The sequence below is a fragment of the Tachypleus tridentatus genome, chromosome 9 (assembly GCF_004210375.1).
Source record: "Tachypleus tridentatus isolate NWPU-2018 chromosome 9, ASM421037v1, whole genome shotgun sequence".
Taxonomy (NCBI): domain Eukaryota; kingdom Metazoa; phylum Arthropoda; class Merostomata; order Xiphosura; family Limulidae; genus Tachypleus; species Tachypleus tridentatus.
This window is the reverse complement of record NC_134833.1, coordinates 101,678,767-101,703,720: the sequence shown is the minus strand read 5'-3', so window position 1 is coordinate 101,703,720 and position 24,954 is coordinate 101,678,767. Positions and strand designations below refer to the sequence as shown.

Sequence of the window (24,954 nt, the reverse complement as noted above, 5' to 3'; positions counted from 1 at the left end):
AATAAGTTTTCGGGTATCATCTGACAGATAACCCAGGCATGATGAAGATCTAATAATAAGTTTTCGGGTATCATCTGACAGGTAACCCAGGCATGATGAAGATCTAATAATAAGTTTTCGGGTATCATCTGACAGGTAACCCAGGCATGATGAAGATCTAATAATAAGTTTTCGGGTATCATCTGACAGGTAACCCAGGCATGATGAAGATCTAATAATAAGTTTTCGGGTATCATCTGACAGGTAACCCAGGCATGATGAAGATCTAATAATAAGTTTTCGGGTATCATCTGACAGATAACCCAGGCATGATGAAGATCTAATAATAAGTTTTCGGGTATCATCTGACAGGTAACCCAGGCATGATGAAGATCTAATAATAAGTTTTCGGGTATCATCTGACAGGTAACCCAGGCATGATGAAGATCTAATAATAAGTTTTCGGGTATCATCTGACAGGTAACCCAGGCATGATGAAGATCTAATAATAAGTTTTCGGGTATCATCTGACAGGTAACCCAGGCATGATGAAGATCTAATAATAAGTTTTCGGGTATCATCTGACAGGTAACCCAGGCATGATGAAGATCTAATAATAAGTTTTCGGGTATCATCTGACAGATAACCCAGGCATGATGAAGATCTAATAATAAGTTTTCGGGTATCATCTGACAGGTAACCCAGGCATGATGAAGATCTAATAATAAGTTTTCGGGTATCATCTGACAGGTAACCCAGGCATGATGAAGATCTAATAATAAGTTTTCGGGTATCATCTGACAGGTAACCCAGGCATGATGAAGATCTAATAATAAGTTTTCGGGTATCATCTGACAGGTAACCCAGGCATGATGAAGATCTAATAATAAGTTTTCGGGTATCATCTGACAGGTAACCCAGGCATGATGAAGATCTAATAATAAGTTTTCGGGTATCATCTGACAGGTAACCCAGGCATGATGAAGATCTAATAATAAGTTTTCGGGTATCATCTGACAGGTAACCCAGGCATGATGAAGATCTAATAATAAGTTTTCGGGTATCATCTGACAGGTAACCCAGGCATGATGAAGATCTAATAATAAGTTTTCGGGTATCATCTGACAGGTAACCCAGGCATGATGAAGATCTAATAATAAGTTTTCGGGTATCATCTGACAGGTAACCCAGGCATGATGAAGATCTAATAATAAGTTTTTGGGTATCATCTGACAGATAACCCAGGCATGATGAGTTTTGGGGATCACTAAACTCAAATGTGGCATACAATTTTGCCTTCCTCCCTTCGAGATCCCGGGAACGCCATGTTTGAAACTATGTTCATATCCTCAATCAGAAGTTTGTGGGTTAGTTTGTTTTTAATTTTGTGCAAAGCTACACGAGTGTTAACCACGCTAGCCGTCCCTAATTTAGCAGCGTAAGACTAGAGGGAAGGTAGCTAGTAATCACCACCCACCGACAACTATATGGCTACTCTTTCACCAACGAATAGTGGGATTCACTTTCACATTATGACGCCCCCATGGCTGAAAAGGTAAGCATGTTTGGTGTGATTGGGATTCGAACCCGTGACCCTCAGATTACTAGTTGAGCCGTAACTACCTGGCCATGTTGGGCCAAGTTTGTGGGACAAAACGTGGTAGGTACATAACGAGGTTTGTTTTCGAGTACAGACTTACTGGGATAGCTATAGAAGTAACTGAAAACAATGAAGGAACTTCTTCGAAACACTGGGCCTGCGTGAATTATAAGGAAACCTTTGGAATAACGCAGCGAAGCGAGGGCATTTTATGCTAAGTATTAAAGAAAAACAGTGATCGACTGTTAGAGAGAGAAAAACAATGAATACACGAACATCGAGTATAAACACCTGAATTAACTCATACCAGAATGGTTTCTTCTAAAGACCAGATGTCAGTGATAGCGACTATTAGTCATAGAATAACACAGTCAAAATTTATTTGTTTATAAAAGTACTCGCTGCGGTAATTAGTTCATGCTTCAGGACAGCCATGATCAAATATAATAATTATTAAAAGGACTCATAATAAAACGAAGGACGTCTCTCAGACAGTTTATCACTGCTCAGGTTGACAAGGTATGTGTACATTTCTTATAAGTATACCGTATTATTATATGTTATTTTGTAAGAATTTTGCACTAAAACATTAAGTAGAGATCGTGATGAAACAAAATGGCGGCCACAAAAATTGCTGTTTATAACCACCTCTAAAAATGTCTGAATATTAAGAACGACTTTTTCACAGTATTGGTTAAGCAAAACTAAAAATTATTTCATTCGTAAAGGCGCCTAAATTGCTATATAGGTGTTATAGAGTGAATCAAATTTTCACTATTTCAAATGATCTTCATCAAAGTAAATAAATGACTTTTCCACACAAATGTACAGAACAAAACGAAGAACCTTATTGAACCTAATACATGCGCTACTTTGTATATATAATTAGATTTGACGTAGGCTGATGAAGATCTTAATAAATAATACAAAACCAAGTACACGTGCTCCCCACGCTTAGATTTGCTGTTATTTCTTATACTAACCCAACATATTTTGGTGTCTTTATAGAGATGACAAGCAGATGGATATAGATAAACCTCCTATGTTGTATTGTAATGCTTAAACAAAAGTATAAATAAAATAAAGAAAACACCATCTGTAAATATGTTTGTAGTAGCTATTCAACTTACTGGCAATGCAGAGGTAAAGTCTCCATAACACTTGTTTACACTACATTACCAGAATCTCGTGCTGTGCTTATTGACAGTGTAAGAATACTCCAGTCTTTTCCATCATTTTTCCTTAAGTATTGTGATATTCTTCCGCGTGTTCTTTGAGTTTTTACTTAAAAAGCATACACTTTTTCCCAATATACAGAGTATAAAATTAACATTAAAGTAGGCAAATATTATTTGTAATAAGGTTAGATATTTTCGTAAATGAGTTTGTAAAAAATTATGAATTTTTAACAACTAACATATTTTCTTTATACATGTGTTAAGTACAATTGCTTCAGGGCTCGAGTTCCACCAAGCGAAACCAATCCCGTCAGCCATAATAACAAACTTAAATTACGAGGCATACGAGTCTCTCTTCCCACTAAAAATTGCGAAATAACAACAGCAGCAAGTAAACAAGGAGCATGTGTACTATTTACTGAGTTCTCATTGACTATCTCAACACAACAGACGTTTCATGTCACAAAGAAAGAAATTTACCCAAAAAAATTTTAAATTACTGATATTACTACGAACGAACGAGTAGTTTGTGTAAAAATCAGTAAGATAGGGGGCGTGACAAAGTTTGTTTATGTATTCCCTCCTCCGCAAGCAACATCCTGTACTGTAAAAAAAGTTCGCCTTAAGGGATAATGCACATGGTACTTGATATTTATTATTAATCCTGTTTTCTGTCTTTACAAGTCAGTCACTGCATTGATAACAAGTGTTAGGCCTAATATTAAGAATAATTTTCGAGTTGTCACAAGACTTAAGACACTACTTGAGGGCAAGTTAACAACGTGAAAGTGTGTCTGTGTCCTGTCGTGTAGTTATCAAGTTACTCGAAGAAATATTGATATATGAGAGAAGTTCAGCATTCATTTCTCGGAAAGATAAGGAGGCGAAAGAAAACACAACTTATTGCTTATATATGTATACATTAGTGAGTGTAATTACACTCCATTAATTTCTCTCATACATTCACTACACACACTGGAGAAAAGCGTAGCAAGCGTTAATTAAAGTACCACAGAACGACTACGTTCTGCTTACCACCTTCTTTAACACATAGTTTGTCTGTGTTGTCCTCCAAACCAAAAAAAAAAGTGCAAGGAAGAGGATATTCGAAAGTCCAGTATCGGTAACCCCATTTGACCTAACGTCTCCTAATAATACGTTGTTAACCCTATATGGGTTTATTTAGTGTGAAATAAGTCTATTCATTTAATGTTTCAAAGAGTTATTAATGAGAGAACTACTGTATTTTCAACATTATTTCGTGAGTTGTCTTGCTGTCCTAATAAAAATTTTCTTTATTTATAACAAACCTAAAGGTTCCTAAAAAGTGCTATTTCTTTTATTAAAGTATTTAAAAGTATCTATATAAAACAATAACAAAAGAACGATTTACCTAACACACTTTGTTACTTTGTATTTAGTGCATGCTACCTAGCTAAGTATATAAGAAATTTCTTTTAACAGTGATACTTTTAGTTAAAGAATAAACAAACAAAAAACTAATCTAATAGATTAAAATAGTGACAACTGTTTTACAATCATTCAGGAAATTAAATTTTAATTTGAAGGCTTACTATTTTGAATTTGCTTCTAGGTGGAAAAATGAAGTACAGGCGTAGCTGAAATGATCTAAAACGACAGGAAAAATACCACAGAAATGCGTATACAGGCTGACACGTTATCCTAATGAAGTTTTGTTTTGTTTTTTTTTAGAAATATTGGCCACATTTTAGCCATGGCTGAGCAGCTCATTGAACGATTTTTTCCCCCAAGTGCAAACGTTTAACTCGTAGTTCCGTCATCTCTTGATTGATTTGAAATATAACTACAGTTTTATATTCGGAAGGTCAAACATTTCGAATGATGTATTTGACAAAGTTCAAGGTTTCATAGATTAATTTATTCTCATCCTGTCTAAAATAATTTCAATTCGAAGGTAGCATGGTAGAGATCCTGAGGAATAATAACATGGTATCAAGTATAAGCTTGATATTCTTGGCATATAAAAAATATGGCTAATATGAAGGGAAATACAGGTCTCGTAGATCAATTTGCTCTAATCCTGCATAAAATAATTTCAAGTGTCGTGGCTGTTTAGGGTTAATTCTCGTTTTCACCTGAAAGCGATTTCAATTGAACACCCCAGCCTACTTTATTCAGTTTAAACTAGGACAACTTAAAAACAGTTTATGCAATACAAATATGTAATACTTGATGCTTATATGTATTACTTAATAGATGTTTCATTCTAATTTTGTTTATTTGATGTATGATGAGTCGGGTGTGGCCCATGGTTTAAGGTTCCAGACTTTGAATCGAAAGACTATGATTTGTACTGTACATGACCTCGTTTAAACCAACTGCTCGTAACGCATCGTTCAGGTTGAAAATTCCGCTCTCCTTTGCTAGATGAACTAAAAACTGCAATAACATTTTTATGTTTTGTTCTAGACAAAGTCCTAAAACTGTATGTATTGGGAAAAATAAAATATACAAAAACTGCATCACATTAATAAAATAATCACTACTATACAGGGTGCTTTTTATTACGATTTACAGCTTTTACAGTAAGTAAAATTAGTGCTTAGAACAAGTACGACATATTCTGTGATTGGAACGTCGTACCTGCTCTAAACACTAATCTTACTTATTGTAAAAGTTGTTAATTGTAATAAAATATATTTCATCAGCAAGTAAGCTCAAAAAAGAAAGTAAATTACATGAAAATAACTTCCTAATGTATTTATACAAGACAAAATGGCCTCTCTCGGTGCCAGTTCTATTATTGTAGCTTAAAGCTACCTGAAGAGATTAAAAAGAAATTAAAAATTCAACCAGCTTCAAATTTCAAATCATATCCCATAATGCCTCAAACAAACAATACTATTCTTAGCCTCACGACCATGTCTTCAAAGTTTTCCAAATTTCATAAAGTAGATGAGCACGTAATTCCATGAAGTAGTTAAACACATGCTATGAATATGTAAAACAGGATATGTTTAATATTTTATACGAGTTGCGAGTCTCGTCTACACATGTTCAGCTGAGTTATTTAGAGGAGCTTATGTAAATTAGAAAATAATAATAATAATATGGTGCCAATCCCTTAGTATGATGTTATTATCAATACAAGAGGAAATTTCAATTACCCTATCAAACGTCTTTGCTCAAGATTTGTGTTATACAACATAAGTATGGATATGTACAGCCTTTAAACTGCAGAGACAACACGAAATCTTCCAAGTGCAAATACCACCACAACAGACGAAAGTCTCCAATGGTCTGTTATGTCTTATAATTTATGTATATTACAAATGTATGCAGAGGTTTTGTTTGTTTGTTCCAGATATTCGCTAAATCTACATAAAGTCTATACACGTAATAATCGATATTTTTTAAAACTGATAGACTAGAAAAAAGGCAGCTAATCAACAATGCGTCCATCGATTTTTGGACAGCTCCAATCAAATAGCGAAATTTAACCGTCACTCTTATAAGAAACCTACAGCATCAAAATGCGAACTGTGGACTCTCGGATTTACAGTTTGTCATGCTTACAAGTTGGCCACGCCGAGCTTAGGGATAACAGTAACCTGAAAATAGATTATGGACAGAGACGTTGTACTAATATTATAAGAGGCACGTGACAACTAAAGTTTATTTTCCTTCAAAATGGAAGTAGAAAAATGACAGTAAGAATTTATATTAAAGATTCATGTGTATTTTCTCCAGTTGATTTAAAGGCTGGCAAATATACTAAGACTACTGTGCTGGCCATAAAGTTTTACAGTTTTCAAACTATGTTTGTAAAATGATGAAGTTCATTTCACAATGGCTACAAATGCAGCATGGTTATAGGCGATACTACAAGTGTATTTGGTGACCAGTTTAGAAATGAGTGGTCCAACATTTTAGGTATGCATTGTATATGATGTACACATTATACAGCTATGACTAGTTATTCGTATGACTTACTGCAGAAGTATCTTCCTAACGAAATCTACTGTGATTAGAAGCTCACTGAAGAAACTTAATATTTAACACGTGATTAATGATAAATGGGTGGATCAGATGAACTCAGCTGTAGGACCACATGCGGACCGTCATCTGGATCACACTGATTTAAAAAGTTACAGCTGTCAAAACTTAAAGCCGTAGATAATCATAACATTACCAAAATTATGTAAATGAAGATGAATGTTTGAAAACCCGTATAAGCAATTTCAGTTTCGTCCAATTAGCGATACATATTTTCCTTAAATGCTTGGTTGGAAAAAAGATCTTTAAAAACAGGAATACCCCTAACTCTGGGAAATTTAAGGAAGAGACACCACGTGCCAGGTTATCGTATCTACTGACTGGCATAAAGAAGTTCCGTCAGTGGCGAGAACAGTGATACAGGAATTAGGTCACTGGCAACTTCAACGAACGTACAGGGTGGCCCGTAAGTCTCTACCCATCCATATGTTATTATGTTATATTCAATTACGCATGTATTATAAATTTGTTTCTTTTTTCAGAGAAATATGGCCGATGTAAGCCTATTTACACTTGAAGAGCGTATTGTGACAAGTACGTGGGTACATGAGCCCAAGAATACTGGTAACACCACACAGTGTGTGTGTCTGTGTGTTTTCTTATAGCAAAGCCACAAAGGGCTATCTGCTCAGCCCACCGAGGGGAATCGAACCCCTGATTTTAGCGTTGTAAATCCAGAGACATACCGCTGTACTAGCGGGGAGCAACACCACACAGATACAGAAGATATATGGATGGGTAGGGACTTACGGGACACCCTGTATATTTAATAAGTTTGGTAAAGCTATGTATTAAGTCTTTTTAATTGTATTTGTTTGACTGAGGTTATTTGAATCGCATATCACCAATAAAATTAATGTGCTTTTGTGGTTACATACACAAACCCGAGTGCTGTTGAAGTTCTACGGTAATTTTTCTAATCACTCAAATGCGATATCGATAGCTATTAATTTAAGGCTTTGATGTGACTAACACTGGGCTCTCTGCTATTTTTTTAAGTTTTCTTTGAAGAGCCTGTAGAATTTTCTGTTAATTCCCGGTTTGTAGAACGTTAGGAACATTGCTGAAAAATATTATAAAATTTGTTTAAATACCTTCTGATAAGTAAATAAGATGGGAAGCTAGCATTGCTATCAGTACTGTATCTGTGTTTGTACACTTATGTTGCTAATAAAAGTGTAGTATATTGGCTTGTTTTGGATTTTCGCGCAAAATAACATGAGGGCTATCTGCGTTAGCCATCCCTAATTCAGCAGTGTAAGACTAGAGGGAAGGCAGCTAGTATCACCACTTACCGCCAACTGTTGGGTTACTCTGTTACTCTTTTACCAACGAATAGTGGGATTGACTGTCACATTATAACGCCTCCACGACTAAAAGGGGCGAGCATGTTTGGTGTGACAAGGAATCGAGCCCGCGACCCTCAGATTACAAGTCGAGTGCCTTAACCACCTGGCTAGCATATTTTCAGTTTTTTTTCTTAAGCCGCAGCATAACGATTCTCAGAATGGCTCTCAGCTAATCTGCTTTTTTTCCAAACATAAACGTTTAGCACTGTTACGTATTACGATTTCAAATAATCGTAAATTTTAATTTTAAGTAGAAGTTAATTAAATGTTAATATGTATCAAAATTATGGTATTTGCCAACAAAATTGATACATACTATTTTTTTTTGTAACACAAATATATGCTAATATACAAGCAACAATACAATTTATAATAACGGTTATTACTAATAGTTGTTACAAATAATGATTTATATACAATACTTTTACAAACCTACAAAAAAATCCTGATTATTATATCCGGTCTAGAACAGAATATTTTACACAAGATCCAGGTCCACGACGAAAAACTAATTCTGAGTTAATATTGTTACTCCTCGATTAAGCTAGCTAACTTTTTATAGAAATCACGCGAGTTTCTCGACATTTCATCAATATTCTAGTGTATTTTCTTAAAACAAGTATTGTTGATTCTTACTTTCAAGAACCTTCTAAAAATTTCGAGAACAGGCGAGACTTGTGTAATACACAGTCAAGAATATATATCACATGCAAAAAAAGAAAACTATTGAAACTATGCAGAAACAAACCTAGGTATTAAAATAAATGTACAACAGTAAATGTGTTACAGTACAGAGCTTCGTCACCTCTTCACCGTTTTGAGATTTAATTAAGTTTTGGACTCAGGAGGTCAAAACCTTTGGATTGATGTACTTAGTCACGCAGAAGATCTCAGATTAATTCTGCTCAAATTTGTTTCAATTTTAGGACAGGCTAATAGTTTATTTTTGTTTTTTGCTTGAAGTTAAGCCCAAAACTTCACAATGGGCTATCTGTGCTCTTCCCACCACGGGTATCAAAACTCAGATTCTAAACGTTGTAAGTCCACAGACATATCGCTATGCCACTGGGGGCGGACAGGCTAACATAGATCCTAATGAGTAATAAAATCGAATTGGATATACAAGAGCTTCACACTTGGCATTCCTGGCGGACAAAAATGTTTGAAGAAATCTTTCCGCCGTATGCCCACGTGGAAATAATATTAAGGTCAGTGTATACTAAATTATTAGCTTAGAAAAAAAATGGTAACATTGGAAAAATGCTAATGTTAAAAACGATTATATATATACACACACACACATACATACTAAACTATTATTCATTATGACGGTGTTTTCAAACACTATCACACCGAGAAAGTTCTCTCTAACGCAATATTGTTGACAGCATACGGAACAAGCCTGGCATGGCCAGGTGGTTAAGGCACTCGACTCGTAATTTGAGGGTCGCATGTTCGAATCCCCGTCACACCAAACATCCTCGTCCTTTCAGCTGTGGGGGCGTTATAAAATTACGGTCAATCTCACTATTCGTTGGTAAAAGAGTAGCCAAAGAGTTGGCGGTGGGTGGTGATGACTAGCTTCCTTCCCTCTAGCCTAAAACTGCTACATTAGGGACGTTTAGCGCAGATAGCCCTCGTGTAGCTTTGAGCGAAATTCAAAACAAACCACACCTTACGAAACATCATCCTAGCTAATCCAGCGTCATAATAATGCTTTCCGTATAACATACAAAAAGCAAATCGTGACAATTTTGTTAACACTATGTTTACAAACAAAAACGATCACATCCCTCCTTCAGCAAAAAAAAAAAAAAAAACAGTTTTATTCATATCCCATGTATCTGTCTTTTTCAAGGGTTACAGCATCACATAGAAATTGATAACTGAAAGAACACACACAATTTAAGCCTGACTTAAGAACAGTAATTTTTTTTCTAAACATCATTTCAATACTTCACTGTAAAAAGTGGAGGGCCCGCCATGCCCAGGTGGTTAAGGCACTCGATTCGTAATCTGAGGGTCTCGGGTTCGAATCTCCGTCACACCAAACATGTTCGCCTTTCAGCCTTGGGGCATTATAATGTGACAGTCATTTCCACTATTCGTTGATAAAAAAGAAGCCCGAGGGTTGGCGGTGGGTGGTGATGACTAGCTGCCTTCCCTTTAGTCTTACACTGTTAAATTAGGGACGGCTAGCGTAGATAATCCTTGAGTAGCTTTGTGCGAAATTCAAAGCAAACCAAAGCTGAATAATAAAATCACTGGTTTCACTAAATACAATTATATATTTTATGAAGCAGCTAGAAAAAAAAAAAAGCAAGTATTGCATTTTAACAGTTGTATGGTTATTGTTCTTTTGGTTGTTTCTTTCTCCGACATAAATATTGAGGTTATTTTTGAAAGTCAATTCGTCGTATTCCATAACTCTTGTTTAGACCGGTTACGACCAGTCTTTTTGTACGTTAACCTGAATGTTTTCGAAATACAGGAAAGTTTTTCCCAACTGTACCTTCAAAACTAACCATACACTTGATCAGAATTTAAATTTGATGGCTTTTAAGTGCTTTCTAGTTATGTAATATTCCTGTAATGAAACTCAATGAAGTTAAAATTACATAAACACGTCGAATATCTCATTCTGAGTATAATCCAGTGTGTGTGTGTGTGTGTGTGTGTGTGTGTGTGTGTGTGTGTGTTAGCACTTATCAATCATAGTTTGCTAACACGATTACATTTAATTTTGGTATGGTAACTAGAAAATGTTCAATGGTGTACAAGGGCTGTTTTATTTTGCTTTATTGTCTCGAAAGGGCCCCGAAATAGAGCGAACTTCTACCTTCTATAGACATTTTGCTTGCATCACCCACAATTGTCTGGCTTCATTAACATAATTTTTGCTATGGTAACTGGCTGTTTTATGATGTATATAGGCTATTTACATTAAGAAACACCCACTAAAGTCGAGAACGTTTTAAATGTTGTCTTTTCAATTAAAAGGATACAAGTAACTTTATCAGTTAAATGAGTCAGTTATTACTTTCTACATAACAGTATATGTAATTGGCGTATAATTACGTCATTTAATGACAAGACAAAGAAGAAAGTTTGTTTTGTTCAAGCTACACAATGTGCTGCTATCATTGCTCTGGCTACCATAGGTATAGAAACTCGGTTTATACCGTTGGAAGCTCGCAAATATACCACTGTGCTGCTGGGAGGCGAAAGGAAGAAAAAAGAAGAGGAACATTTAAACAATTCTTGCTTCCTTAAAGCAAAACCAGTAAAACCAAAGAAAACTGAACTTGTGCTCATTTACAGCTATTATTTTGTTGTGGGAAACTGAACATGAGACTGCATTAAGGATGTTTATAATATTTGTTTTTAAATAAAATTTAAGATAATTATTTATTCAAAACAACATCAAGTATTATAATAAGTTTTTAAATCATTCAATACGTGATAATTAAAAAGTCGTGCATGTTTAATTGATAGCAGGTGGTCTTGACTAGATAGAAATATGATTTTCAACTATAATCAATAATAAGAACCTATCTATTATTATAATTTAAATAAAATATGTATTTTTTTTCTCCGACCGACTCTTAAACTATTCATATCAGATTTGATACCACGACGAAGGAGTCGCTTATAACGTGCTCAGTGTCCCAAAGTGTAAAGCACGATTTTTAATTCTGGTGGTATTAATACGCGAACCTAAGAACCTGACTAGTCCACACTCGCCTGGGTCGTGCAATGATATTTTTAAGACCCCAATTCCTTGTCGCGAAATTTCGACCCAAATTTAGGGAAACAAATGTCAGAACCTAACAACTGTATCGTTTTTCATACTTCATGGATTTCAAATACTAGATTTAAGTAGTTTATTTCTACCAATCAACACCTTCTAGGACATGTTTTAAAATTTGGCGCGACGCCTAGAGGGATCGATTTTTCATAACCAGATGTCATAACAATGTTTTTTGTGTGTTTTTTTTTTTATAAGCAACCTTTACAAGTTTACACTTAACCTGAATAAAGTAGTACTATTATTCCAACAAAACTAAAATATAATTCTTTACACGCAGTAATTTAAAATAAATTACAGGGTTTACAATTCATTTATTTTTAAATCGCAGTTTTAATTATGTTTTCAAATTTACGTTTATGATATAGGTTTTTTTTTAATTATTCACCCTGCTTCAACAATACGTAATATTAAAAACTCGACTTACATTTACCAATCGTCTTCGAAATATTTTGTTATACAGCTTGGTTACCGAGACAGTCCAGTTGTTAGCTTATTAAATCTCGAATGTTCGAAGTGTAAATACACCTGAACCCCAGCACACAATTATATATAATACTTTAAAACCGGTTACATGAGTGGAACTTTCCAATTCCTTTTTTATTTTCAAACAAGGGGAGCTTTAATGACTAGTCTCGGTTACTATACGGTAGAGTTTTTACATTAAGCTCCTCCCTGAGCGGTGGTTGCTCAAGACTCGAACACGTAAAATGGTAAATGACGTCACTACTTATGCACGAAACTGACTCCTTACCTCCTTTTAAATACTGTTTGATTGCATAATATCACAACTTGTACTTGAATATTTGACTGAAACCAAGCAACGTCCGAGTTTTGATGAGATAAAATTTCACCACGATTAGTAGTGCACTTGGTTTCTAGCTGTAATCACATGGAACGTGTCTTGCTTGTTTCATTTATATTACCACAAAAACATTTGTTTGTATCAAATGATGAACTTGAACGTTATACAGTCATGCAGTAAACTGCAGACAAACAAAACAAAATCTGGCCCATACTATAGGAACGATACATCAGAAAGTTATTTAAGAAGTCGTAAAGTGCAGTAAGTGTACAAAAATATATACAGATTACATGTTCTATGTACACCTCTGGAAATAATCATGGCGGGTAACACTTTCTTCTTGCTAGTTTTTGCTAAGTGAGGGATTCGGAAGGAAGACATAAGAAATTAGTTGTGCTGGTTTGTCGTGTTTAATGACATATTTCAAGAACGTCCGTTTGTTTTCTTCAATTGCATCCAAAACTACTCGAGGGCTATTAGCTTTAGCCGTCCCTAATTTTGAAGTGATAAACTGAAGAGAAGGCATCTGATCAACGTCACCCATCTCCAATTCTTGAACAACTCTTTACCAGCAACTAGTGGGATTGACCATAACGTCATAACGTCCGAAAGGTCTAAAAGGAGCGAGAATGCTTAATGATGGGTTTCGAATCTATGACCAGAAGTTCACTAATCGAACGCCATAACCACCAGACTATGCTAATATCAGGCGGTATTTCAATTTACCTTAACTCGTTGTTTCATGTTAGTTAAATTACAGATAAAGCTTTTATATATGTTTGACGCTTGTCCTAAACAGTCGATATTTCATCTGACTAGCTGCACGTGACTTCTGTTATAAAAGATTAATTTGTGCAATACCGTAAAACATTGTCTGAGAGAGAGAGCACGTATTATTAAGTTGTAGTTTCCTTACTACACAAAGAATTTTTAAAGGAGAGAAAGACAACACTTCAATGAAATACATTCAGATGTCGTATTTATAATCGTGTGAAAGTTTTTAATTTAATAATAAAAAATTCCTTACAGAATGTTTTATCGTCTTCATTTGAAGCATCTACTAAACAGTTAGACCCAGCGTGACAATACAAACTTCCACAACAGCTTAGAAGGAAGCAGGAAGTAGTGAAATAGAGTAAATATCGTGTCGGGGTTCTTTCCGGAAGTATACATTTCATAAGAGGCATTTTCATGTAGATGTACATTGCGTTAATTGTTTTTCGCTTCTTCTTTGCGATTCTTTGGGTATGTTGGAAATTTTTGATACCCAGAAAGGTCAAGTGCAAAAGACCTCTTCTTCCAATTGTTCGGTTGTTTTTTTTTTTAATTTCGCGCAAATCTACACGAGGGCTGTCTGCGCTAACCGTCCCTAATTTAGCAGTGTAAGACTATATAAAAGGCAGCTAGTCATCACCATCCACTGCCAACTCTTGGGCTACTCTTTTACCAACAAATAGTGGGTTAGACCAAACATACTCGCTCTTTCAGTCGTGGAGGAGTTATAATTGATTACAAGTCGAGTGCCTTAACAACTTAGCCATGCCGGGCTTTGTTCGCTCGAATTTAAGCTATGCTCTGACCACCACGGGTATAGATAGCTGGTTTCTAGCGTTGTAAGTCCGCAAACATACCGCTGTGACACTAGAGGGGACGCATTAATTTCCTTCTTCAAATGTATATAATAATATTCAACTTTCGCTTTTTTGTTATGGTTTCTTTAAATAGCGACGGTCGTCACAAGTTACAATCTACTCCTTACCTATTGTCACTAAAAGTATTAATAGTACCATAAAAGAAAACACAAAGGTGTATAAAGTGTTTAAGTTATTCTCTTTTAAAACATTTCACATTAGACCGTTATAAAAACTCTGAAATATCTAATACAGTTTTCTTGTTGAAATCGATAACATTGAAAGACTGCTTTGCAAAAATACGAGTTAGAAAGTATGGATAGAATATGGATAATTTTAAGACTATTTTCTTTAGACACAAATGTTGTGGATTTTTAAGGATAAAGACAGATTTTTGAGCTGTAAATTCATAAATTTATCGTCCACCTACATTACAGAAGACATTTTAATGAGAACGCAATCTTCTTTCATTTACAGAATGTTCCAGGAGTAACCAGGTGAGAATCTCTTCCATTATTTCTGAAGATATCCTAAATCTCAAAGCTCTGGATCCATTTATAAAATAAAATTTAATGACGATGAAAAATTCTAAACAGGTGAATTGGAAATAATGTAGTTTTAGAATAAAGGAACGTATAGTCCGCTCTCCTATTTTTATTTTTTTTTTTTATTTACTAAACCAGTAAAAAGTTTCTTCTAGCTTATTTAATAGAGATGCAATGGTTTTTTTTTTTTAATAACGAGTCAAATGTAATTAAAAAGATCTATTCATTTAGCATTTTAAACCTAGGTTAAATAAATATCCTAGAACTCTTTTATAATTATTCAAGTGTGTGCATATGTAATTGCATCATCTGACTTTCTTCTAGTTAAAGATTTCCTTTTGTCAATATCGGTGTGCCAGATGATGCTAAAGGAGCAAGGCCGTTCTGATAATTTTTTAAAAATTAATTAGATTTCTATCCGAAGAAGATCCTCCCCTATCAACTTCGTAATTAAATTAAATTGCTTTTTTATGTATTGACTAGCATTCAGAAAAATTTAGCACATTTTCAGTAGTTTTATAACTTGAGATATTCTATTTTGTTATTTACTTAACCACTTTTGAATCTTACAAGAATAATTACCTAGATACTCACCAGATGACTCAAGCATCAAAACATTACATTAGTAATATTGTTATAAATACATCTCAGAAATAACTGAATAGTTTTAAATTAGCTTTCTTAAACGTTTTATTAATTTAACTTGACAAATAAAAATATGCTGTCACTTTAAAATATATTTCAAAATGTTACCAATGTTTTTAGTTTATACAAAAATTAAAATGCAGTTTCTGATGGTATTATAGAAAGATGAAATTCCCAATAGTCGTGGATGTAATCGATCAGGAGATAGAACAATGAGTTAAAGATTGTACTCGAAAAAAATAAAATAAAAAAACGATCTCTTCTATGAGCTATTATACCATGTGTAAAAATAGGGTAAGTGTAAATTAAAATTGATAAAATATTTCTTTAGGAAGTTTTATTTAATTCAAATCGTTCAGTTGATTCGTTTTGAAATCTTTACAGGTCTTTGCAATATACATAAACGGAATTATCCAATTAGAATTGTTTTCAATAAGGTAATGAATCAGCCATTTGTTTGTTGACTTCTCTTACTAATGAAATGATTGTAAAGGTCTAATTAAAAATAATTGAAGTTATGATAATCGAGAATTATCAAAAGATTATATTAAAAAACAATGTACTTTATACTGATTACGTCTGTGAAAGTAAAAACCAAATACATGAGTAGTTTCCTATCAACTTCTACAGCAAGTGGCGTAGATATATTAATTTCACTTTATGGCACGAGATGCCGCTAAGTAGCTAGCCAGTCAGAGGCAACGTTACATTACCAAGCTAATTGTTCGTAGATGCAAACGAAACGAAGGCAGCAACAAGTTTATTACTTTTAGTTGATATTTCTGAATCCATTTAATAAATGATTCAGTGTGCAATAAATAATAGTTGGATTTAAACACATAACTTAAAAAAATGAAATTCAAATGCTGAATAAGATTTTAAGTTAAATATTATAGATGAATTTGAAGTTCCGATCTATTCGTGAAAGAACACAAATACATACTGATGAATTACTTAAATCAATAAATTTACTGAAGTTGCCACAAACCAGTTTCATTCTGTTTTTGGCGCAATTGACTTTCAATGCAAAGCTACACAATAGGCTACGTGCGTTCTAACCACCACTGGAATCGAACATCGGGTTTTAGTGTTGTAAATCCGTAAACACGCCACTAACCAACAGGAAGATCATTAATATGTATATTATAAATTTGACACTTCAAAATTCAACAACTGTTCATTCTGTTTAAAATAACGAGAGTTAAAGGTTAGTATTTCCGTACAATGATTTACCGAGTTATATTTTTATCTTATCGCTGATCCACTGGGAAAGAAATTATTTCAACAGAATATACGGTTTGAAATAAAATTTATCAGTTACTGTTTGTTTGTTTTTTGAATTTCGCTCAAAGCTACTCGAGGGCTATTTGCGCTAGCCCTTCCTAATTTAGCAGAGTAAGATTAGCGGGAAGGCAGCTAGTCATCACCACCCACCGCCAACTCTTGAGCTACTCTTTTACCAACGAATAGCCAGATTGACTGTCACATTATAACGCACCCACGGCTGAAAAGGCGAGCACGTTTGGTGCGAGCCGAATTCGAACCCGCGACCCTCAAATTACGAGTTGAACTCCTTAACCAACCTTGCCATGCTGGGCCCTCCAATTACTGAAAAGATTATGCAATAACACTTTTGTTACTTAGAACCAAAAATTTACTTTGAGTGATAGTATGAGATTATCTTTTCAGGCTTTTAACGTGAGTACTCTTATACGTATTAAATAATTTATTTGGATTATCACATTTTTAGTGTGTTTGTTTTTGTAATGCACAAGCTTCCCACTCAATCACCTAAACTGGTTGTAAGGAACAGCGATGAACTGAAACTAAAACATTACTGTTTATCGAAGAGCAATCCATATAAACAAATACTTTAACTTCAACCCTGTCACCCTGTACATGTTAAAAACAGTATGATTAAAACTTTACTCTGCAGAGGGCGTAGAATAAGTAGTAACAAATACGTAAACAACTAAATTTCTACAGCGATAAAAGTATTTTAGTAATAATAATTATCCCATGCAACTTGTATAAAAGGTTATCATACCCCATTAATCATGAAAATAAACAAAAGATGGTGATATCCTAATTTCCAGGACTTGGAGAAAAAGGTTAAAAAATGAATATCTGAAACATTCAAACTGTGTTCAAGGGCGCGAATAATGTACGATATATCTTAACTAAGGTTAAGTTGCAAGATGCGACATTCCACGCTAAAACACACACACACAAAAAAAAAACGTTTTCTACAATGTATCATGTGAAGGTAAAAAGGAATATCTCGGAGAGATCAAATGTCCCGTTAACATTAAGATGAAAGTACATCAAAGAGATATCGCACATGCTTCTGTAGATACTTCAGACATTGCATTACACGCTAGAGAGGGAAACAAAATCACAAAGTTGAACGAAAAACATCAAAAATAATTCTCAAAAACTGTGATACAAAAAAAGTAAAGTTAAAGTAGCCTTTGCAATAGCAGCCAATGACTGGGGTACTCCTGCAGATATTAATAAAAGTCATGGATTTCCTCTTCACACTTACTGGGTAACCTTTCATTAAAGACATCAACCCATGCATTGGCTAATGCTGTCATAAAAGTTTTAACTTTTAAAATTAATTTTTATTATTATTATTTTGTTGTTGTTGATCTTACTTAATTAATTTTTACTGATAATTTTGTTTTTATAGCATTATGTTAACAAACCTCAATAACAGTATGGCTTGTTATATTTCTTGACCTTATAACATTTTTATTTTAGCTTACTAGACTAAGCTCATTTTTGTAAAGAAACTTGGGGCACGTTTTTGTTTTTCGTTGTTGCTAGGCAACCTGTGATTCGAACTTATCTATTAGATCCTACTATTTATTAACCATCTCACATCCTGTTAAGGCTTAATTAATTAAGTCGATAGCTTGTGTGTGAAAAACTAAAAACGTAGTGATAGTTCAAATAAATTACTTAATACCTACAGATAGTAGGAGAATGTTTGATCAAATAAAAACTGTAGACATTTAAAGTAATAAAACTAACTGTTGAGTTTTGTATGTTTAGCTCTGATTAATTACAATTCTAACAATTAATATTATTAACCCGGATATACCACACAATTAATATTGTTAATTCATGGCGAAAATTCCATATTACGTTTTTTCCACTTTACATGCGATTATTATTTGGTACTAAATCTAATTAATGTTATTAACAGGATAAGCTAAAAGGTGTTTAGTAAATCATACCATCTAGTACCCCGGTACGGTAGCGTAAGTCTTCATACTGACAACTCTAAAATCAGAGGTTCGACTCCACCCCTGGACACAGAAGATAATCCGATGTGGTTATGAAGTGCTATATAAACACTTTCTATTGTATCATGTTAGTATTGTATTTATAATAAATGCCACTAAACAATTGAGACTGGTCTTGCTTTTCTAAAGGCACCAAAGATGATCTTAAACTTTGATTAACAAGTACTGTTGACACTTACCAACACTTTTTCACAAAACAGAGCAATAAGTCCACCGGTGGGAATTTCAAGATCGACGGTTGTGATTGAGACAAGTTAAGGGATATGGTTATCTGTTAATCTTTCAATTATCTCATTGACTGCTTTTACATACTTGTATTTGTTCGTTTGTTAAACTAACTCGAGATTCGTACAGTATTTCAGTTTTTGTTGTCGTTTTTCAAATCGATATTAACCTAAAACAGAAAAAGTTTCTCACAAGTATGTACATATTATTTACTGTAGTGGTCCCCACCAGGCGCCAGAAGGCCACATCAGTTCCTAGAAAAGCGTGATTTGTTGCCCGTACTACGATCTGGTTATCGCAAAAGTATGTTTTGTTAAATTTACCTCGTACTAAAGTGTAAAGCTAGCTAGTCAACACAACCCACCGTCAACGTTTGGGTTACTCTTTGCTAGCAAATAGCAGTACTGACAGTCACACTAAAAGTGCATGTTCGGCGATGGATTTTAATCTCGCTATTGGCAGGCCACATGTAGAACGCCAATTATTAAAGCTATTGCAGTAAGAAAATAATGCATTCTCCAAAACACTATGTAGAAAGTAAATGTGGAACAATAATTTATTATGTATCATAAATTCAGTTCTTACATAATAATAAAACAATAATGCTGGTGATAATTATATTCACTTTATTCTTAGTTAGCCCATTACATGTTTCTAATGGAAAGATCAAAGAAGATAATTTTACTTACGCCATTGCCGACGATGCCTCTTTTTAACTAAATACAAGTTGTTGTCTTATTATGTTTTCTAAATTAAAACATGTCAAATTAAACGTTTGACATAAGAAATATACAGTAATAATAAATTTAACCGTTCATTTACAGGTTAAGTCTAAGTGTATTCAACACAATTCATGAGATGTTACAAGAAATTATGTCGCAAGGTCTACAATGCCAAGGCCGATGGAGCTTGATCACTACAACACTAAATTTAATTACTTCATTCAGAACTGATCCACAAGAGCTACTTTGTAGGAAGACTGTCATCGTATTTTATTGCACTTTAATATTGCACAATACTGCCAAGAAAACAAAATAAAATTTCTGCCGACTAATTTTTACTTTCTAATATTTTCGTGCACAGCATAATAGGCCATGTGTTTAATCCATAACTTTAAACAAACACTGGTTGTCTTTGCTTAAGGTTAAAACAGGGTAGGCAAAATTTCACACAAGTAAATAAATGCCGAATATTTTATACACACACACAATTCGTCCAATATGAATAAACTTCAAGAACTTGCTTGTCCTTCACACATTTATACAAATCTGTAATGGTTTGGTTTCTCAGAGACGTATACAGAGTTCTGTACGATTAGATAAATCATGTACTAAACGTTTCAAAGGTAATACAAACGTGAACGTTATTGAAAGGTCAAACATGTTTTAGAATTCAACTACTATTGGTTTTAGCTATTTCACATTCATTTTATAGTACATGATGATCTCTCCATATTATTTGTTGATGCTAACATGTTGAAATAAAGTTTTGCTATCATTAGTACACACTTTTAATGACAACGCTACTTGTTACGATGTACTTTGCAAAACTGACATATTTTAAGGAATTTTTCGTTTATGTATTACGTTTGTTACTGAAACTTTCACTCAAATGCCCCAACAACATGGTACAAACGTAATGAAGTGTGGAGTACATGTTGTAGTTTGTTTGGAATTTCACCCAAAGCTATAAGGGTTCTCTCTAAATGACCGTACCTAACTTTGAACTGACTACAGGAAAGACAGCTAGTCAGTAACATCCAGTCTCTTGAGATACCGTTGACTTAACAAGTAGTCGGAATTGACTGCCACTTTTACAACACATCCATGACACGAGTTGCGAAAAATTTTTTTTTCAATAACGTATCTCGAATCTCGATTTCAACTCATGAGGGTTGAGGCAACAATACACATTATAGAGGAGGGTTCTGTGCATCTGGTGTAATTCTTGTACGTCATGATTGTCTCATCCAATCCATGTAACGATAGTTTTCCAAGAAAATCCGACTGTAGTACAAGATAGAAAAATTCTACGAACACTGGCGAGACATGCTGCACTTCTTCCGTTCGTCTGCAAGATTGCTGCTGTAAACCAGTTCTGGCCACAGGTTATTACTATCGCTAGTTGCATATGGAGTATTCTGTGTATTTCTCTGAAACGGTTAGAGGCGTTTGTTCAGACTTGCGATAGTATCAAGACACTATTTAAGTTCTCAGAAAATAAGGTCATTAATAAAGCACATAATGAACTAATCACGCACTCTTGCTGTACTTAAGAGTCCATTACTACTAGCAAACATTTGACAATTAATGTGAACAGTGAAGATAAAGATAAAATTAATGAATTTTCGCTCAGTGGAAATAAACTTAAATCTCTTACTCATTGAAGATGTAATACACATTTTGAAAGCTTCATTTTTCTATTATTATTATTTTGCCTGTTATCTCTAATAAGAATTGTAATCCGATTCTATTAACTTTTCAACACAGATATTAAACATTTTACGAACGTTAACATTAATTTTAAGAATACTGTTTTTGTAAAATGAAAGTACTAGTGCAACAAAGATTGTCCATAAAGCGTCACAGAAGGCTATCTACAGCATGGATTCGAAGCACGGAGTTTAGTATCATATTTTCATTAAGCAAACATTTTGTATGCAACTTCTTCAGGAGGTTAACAACGTTTTTTAGTTAATTACCCCGTGAACAGCATCCTAAAGAGACCACAAGTACAAACGCTTTTCACCGAGAAAAAACAACTTTCTTTTAAGAATTTTTTCCGCCGACTTTGTTACTCTTGGAAAGCCAAGTTCTTCTCACATTATTATGAGATCAGAATGCCAAAATCACCTAGCGACAGAAATGAAAAACAACATGCATCTGTTAAAAAAAAAAGACAAAAACTATAAAACAACTCAACTGTAATAATAATGACTTGTTTTATAACTGTTTTGATCAGAACTAAAAATCAACTTACACCTATTCCACATGAGAATCCGACTAGAAATACAAGAATTAATAAATCAATAGACAAAAAAGTTAAAGCTACATTCATTAAAAGGCGTTTATTAAACATTTTAATATATAACAGATTTACTGTTATACGTTTATTTTAATAGCTACGTTTGTTTCAGTTTTATGCATGTAACGTATATTGCTAAATGTGTATTGCGCAAGTCTCGCTTGATCCTTAAATTTGTAGTTTCCCGAGCGTAACAATGTACAATGTATGTAAAATACTAGTGATTGCCACTATTGCTGCTCGTTGAACTTTCTAGAACCTTGCCTTAAAAGTTTATAAATCGACGCGCCAAGAGACAATAAAATATTTAGTCACTACAGTCAGTTTACTATAAGCCTCGAAAGCGACAATTGTGATTAACGCTTTTTAGTTGCAAAACTACAGATATTTGACGAGGAACAATTATAGATTTTTGAACATTACGAACCGTTCAACTTCAGTGAATTACCCTAAGACGTTAGTACTTCTACGAAGTCATTGCATAACTTCAGCAGACAAAAAACTCTCGTGTAAAAAATAGAGCTAATTAGTATTCCCGTCAAGTGAAGTGTATCCATGCATCAACATAAAAGTAATTTTCACCTCGTGGACGTGGACGGCTGATAAATCTTCAGTTCCAGACCAGATAGAAGACTGAATATTGTTTGTGAATTTGTAAAATATTTGTATATAAATAATCATTTGTGATAACCATTATAATAAATTGTATTTTTTCGTCTAATGAAATATTTGTGTTAGGAAAGAAAATTTGTGTATCAATCTTGTTGGCAAATATCATAAATTTAATACATATTAACATTTAATTAACTTCTAAATTAAAATTTCCGACTCTTTGAAATCTTAATACCTAGTGTACGTGACATAATAAGTTGGAGACTCGTCCAAGATAAATTATAATACGTCACATAATAAACTTGGGGCTTTTGTCAGAGATCTGAATCAAGTAAAATTCGAAATAAATTAGAATTGAAGTCATAATTCAATTTATATTTATCAGTGCCAACTATATGTTATCCTGTTTGATTATCAAGGTTTTCTGACTAACTCTCGCTCGAACAACTAGAAAGTTATAACACAAGAATTGCTCACAACTACCAAAACTTTAGAATTAAAAGTTAAAAAATTAATGAGACAAAATAAACTAAAAATATGATAATTTGTTGTCTGAGAAAGCATTACAGGAATACTCTAGTATCTCCCTAGCCAATCAGAGTTGAATGATAGAGATAATCTAGAAATCCAGCTCAAACAAGTTGAGATAAAATATTATATATAATATGGTTATTAACGATATTTTTTACTTTTATGTTCTACACTTCTATGTTTCGTTTTGTCCAACGATAAGACAATAGTAAACTGTAAACTCAGGGACTATCAACACTAAAATCCAGGGTTTCCAGCTGTGGGCACAGCAGATAATGTTGTTCAAAAACGAACAAAAGAACAAATCGCTTCGTTTTTTAAACTGTTAATGATAACTGAAGTGGTCATTTGATAAACCCTATATGCGACATGTCAGGGAAAGTAGATCTTTATTTCCTAGGATTTAACTCAAAATTAATTTTAATTTTCTTAAATATTTTTGGTATCAGTTATTTATTAAATTTGTTTAAAACAATAGCGGATTAACTATATATACATTCAAATCCGACTGAAATACCTCATCAATCACACATGTTGCTGTCATGTAACCCAATAGTTTGCCAGTATGTTGAATGAACTTCAGTCTCGGTCATTTCCTTTAAAATTCTGTAAAACGGAATCCTGGCAGGCTGGAAAAACATTAATGTCGAACGATTCTCAGAGTTCTTGTGTCAAAATGTCCAATAAATACACCATGTTTATTTCGAACACTAAACAATGACGAAAATGGTCCAGTGACGACAGCCAATAAAGCGATTGTTAAAATGGAAACTTAAGCCTTTTTTGAAATGGTGAATAAAATCTATCATTTAAACTTTTGTATAAGTCACCACGTTTTAATGATTTAATAGGAAATGTGTCTTATTGTTTTAAAATAATAAAAGATACAGAAAGTATGGAAGTTCATCAGGCCGGAAGATTATGATACACAGTATTTTATGAAGCGCTTTTTACACTTAAATAGACTCGAAATAATTTTTATCTTGTCATTATTTACTGATTTAATATATGTTTTCACTACAAAAAGTGTGCAATAGTCTTATTTTATATGTTTTATTTTATGTTTGGTGTGCTACTCTGTTACAATACCGAAGCTCGTTGTGACAGTTTCAATAAGGACATATCTAACCTTAAATTACATTCCACATAAACTGGAAAGCGAGAGAGCAGATTCATAACTTTGAACAAGCACAGACAAAGCCGGCGCGGCATGCCCACGTTATTAAGGCACGCGACTCATAATTCGAGGGTTTGAATACCTGTCACACCAAACATACTTGCCATTTCAGCCGAGAGGGCGTTATAATGTCACAATCGATCCCACTATTCGTTGGTAAAAGAGTAGCCCAAGAGTTGGCGGCGGGTGGTGATGACTAGCTGCTTTCCCTCTAGTCTTACACTGCTAAATTAGGGACGGCTAGCGCAGCTGCTTTGCGCGTAATTCAAACCAAACCAAACAGAACCAGTATCCGTGTGAACTCCAGAGGAAAGAGAGTGCATTATCAAAATTCCACACAAGTTTGTTTTCTACTTTTTGGTTTGACTTTACACAGTACTTTCAAATTATATAGAGGAAAACAAACTGGTTTAAAGAAATAATCTAAGGATACTTATACATCGTTATTAGTAGGAATTGTGAATAAAAATATAATATTTGTATTCGATTTACTTGT

The 24,954-nt window shown here is 33.9% G+C and overlaps 1 protein-coding gene and 1 long non-coding RNA gene across 12 annotated transcripts in view; one reads left to right on the top strand and one right to left on the bottom strand.

The window, feature by feature from the left end:
• Positions 1 to 24,954, bottom strand: part of LOC143225903 (G protein-activated inward rectifier potassium channel 3-like) — a 50,171-nt gene that overhangs the window by 7,900 nt on the left and 17,317 nt on the right. For 3 of the 10 annotated variants that reach the window (XM_076456100.1, XM_076456092.1, XM_076456099.1), the window contains exon 1: positions 12,380 to 12,811. The exons of 5 other annotated variants lie outside the window; for them this stretch is intronic. The gene's annotated coding sequence lies outside the window, so the exon portion shown is untranslated. Of the gene's footprint in view, positions 1 to 12,379; positions 12,812 to 18,820; positions 18,970 to 19,068; positions 19,370 to 24,954 lie in introns of those variants that run through there. 2 more of the 10 variants (XM_076456093.1, XM_076456097.1) reach the window with 2 other exon arrangements.
• Positions 12,795 to 18,994, top strand: LOC143225905 (uncharacterized). Of its 2 annotated transcripts, none has more exons than XR_013014193.1 (3): positions 12,795 to 13,469; positions 14,866 to 14,984; positions 18,790 to 18,994. It is a non-coding gene; the product is annotated as an uncharacterized LOC143225905 (long non-coding RNA). The 2 variants fall into 2 exon arrangements; XR_013014194.1 differs by lacking the exon at positions 12,795 to 13,469 and adding an exon at positions 14,009 to 14,540.